The 2,574-nt window shown below is 33.8% G+C and overlaps 1 non-coding gene across 1 annotated transcript; it reads left to right on the forward strand.

Annotated features, from left to right (window-relative positions):
• Window positions 1-1,852: 1,852 nt before the first annotated feature.
• On the forward strand, window positions 1,853-1,959 carry LOC138807579 (U6 spliceosomal RNA). The gene has a single exon (XR_011366206.1). It is a non-coding gene; the product is annotated as a U6 spliceosomal RNA (small nuclear RNA).
• Window positions 1,960-2,574: the final 615 nt, after the last annotated feature.

Genomic DNA, 2,574 nt, shown 5'->3' on the forward strand with positions numbered 1-2,574 from the left:
ATGCCTAGATCTGGTGTTTTTCCAATTAGAATGGCAAAGAATAATATCACATCACTGTTATAACTCTTAAAGAATGCAAAGGTAACTGATGGTCTCTATCATGTTCCCACAAAACCAGGAGATTCTGAAGGATAATAGTAGACCCACAGAAATTCTAAGTAGCAGACATGGAGCATGAAAGAGAAAAAGAGGAAATGAGAGAGAGTGAAAGAGAGAGAGAAATATCATAATAATGAAAGCGCATAACAGATAAAAAAGAACTGAATGAGAAAATTCATACTGCTATCTTTAGACTCTATGTGTACATTCGAAAGTATCTGATGTATGATAACCCATCAAAATGAAATATAAAGTTATTTTGATGAAAATAAAAATGACTCAGACGAAGTTGCAAATGCAAAAACAATCTTCACAGAAGCAAACTCTCAGAGATACTTCATGACTTTGGAAAGGATAAAGTGGCCGAAGTTAGTATAAATTTAGAAGTATGACAATTTAAAAAATATAAAACAATATTTATATCTTTCTTTATATAACCAAAGCAGAAAGCAAATGTTGTTTAGATGATGTTTTTAAAACACAGTCTCTCAGGTGCTGGGAACATGGCTCAGCGGTAGAGTGTTTGCCTTGCATGCATGAGGCCCTGGGTTTGATTCCTTAGCACTACATAAGCAGAAAAAGATGGAAATGGTGCTGTGGCTCAAGTGGTAACGCTAGCCTTGAGGTGAGGGACAGCACCCAGGCCCCAGAATCCATGACCAAGAAAATAAAAATAAAAAACAAAAAAATCAGTCTCTCACTTTTGTGGCCTCAACTCTGTATTATTGTTGCTTCAGACTAGGGCTAAGTTTTTAGATGTAGACACTTATCAACACTCCTGATTCAGATTCTACTTGATCATTTTTTAAATAAATATTTTGTTTTTAATTTTGCTCTTTGTAAATTCACATGCACCTATAAAAAATTGTTTGGCCATCCAGTAACCTTCTCAAATAACCTCCTAATGACGACTTACAAAAAGTTGTATTATATTACAAGTAAAACAATGCTACAAATAAAGAAAACTAATAATTAAATATTAATGATTAATAAAATAAAAACGAAACAATTACTAGTATTTTCAGTATTTGAAGTGTACTACATATTAGATTTTAGCATTTTCTCATATTCTTATACATTTAACACTGGCTAAGGTTTTGATGTTCAACAAGATTTTTATAGAATATGAGTACTCTTTAAAATTACACACTAAGATTACTATTTATGGCTCATCTCATCATTTGTTTATGATTTATATCATCATTTATTCCTTGCTAGCATATAAAGTAAGGAAGTCCTAAGGTTTTAACAGAAACTGTGTAGTTAACAAAATCTAAACTCTTCACTCTGCCTCTTTACACAAAGACTTTGCAAGTTTTCTTTAATCAAGTTTCTATAAACTCTGCAATGTACATTCTTAGTAGTATATGTCTGCTACCATAAATCTTAAATACTTCATAGAAAAGTTTTATATCTGCCAAATAGTCCTAATTTTGGCATATATAACCAAATACTCAACATTAAATATATTTAAAACATTAATTCTTTTAACAAACCTTAACATTTGTTGCTGTGTTCATTATGACAGGTGCCTTGTATAGAATAATTGAATTCCTCCACCTACACATCTCTTGAACAAGAAATATGTGGAATTATTTTGTTTTTGACATGTCAATCTTGACTTTATTCTTAAATGTGTGCTTATGTAAGAAATATATGGTTCTAAAATTTCATGACAATTCTTTTGAACTTACTTTTTTTGAATTGTCTAGTTTAATAGAATCAATTACACTTTATATATAAAAAGTGTTCTCTGCTCAATTCAGCATCACATACACTAACATTGGAACCATACAAAGAAGATTAACATGGCCCCTGCACAAGGATGACATGCAAATTCGTGGAGCATTCCACATTTTTACAAGAACAGATGCTGGTGGGGATGTGGTCACAAGGGAACCGTATGCATTCTTGGTGGGAGTGTATACTTGTTCAACCACTTTGGAGAGAAGAATTGAAATTCCTCAAAAGACTCCACATATATACCACATTTTCTTGATCCATTTGATGTCAGTATAACATGTGGAGGAGATGGGGGCAAACAAGTCGTTTAAGGATTCAGGTGGACCTGTTGCAACAATGAGAAGTACAAAATGTCATGTCAAAACCAGCTTTACAATGTCGGTGGGGGGGTGGGGGGTATAATTGGGTGGGGGGAGGGGGGAGGCTGGGAAGGGAGGTGAAGGGTAAACAAAGGAGGAGGCTGCAATGCTTGGTAAGAAATGTATACATTATCCTGCCCATGTAATTGTAGCCCCTCTGTACAGTATGTTCTCAAATAAAATAAAATAATATTAAAAAAAAAAAAAAGACTCCACATAGAGCTCCCCTATGACTCAGCAATCACACTTTTGGGCATTTACCCAAATGATCACAAACAAGACAATACTAAAACTACCAGCACAACTATGTTTATTGCAGCATTATTACCATAGCTAAGATATGGAACCAACCCAGATGCCCCTCACTAGATGA

This window comes from Dipodomys merriami, unplaced genomic scaffold, assembly GCF_024711535.1.
Source record: "Dipodomys merriami isolate MVZ:Mamm:240054 unplaced genomic scaffold, mDipMer1.0.p SCAF_1010, whole genome shotgun sequence".
In the NCBI taxonomy this organism is placed as follows: Eukaryota; Metazoa; Chordata; class Mammalia; order Rodentia; family Heteromyidae; genus Dipodomys; species Dipodomys merriami.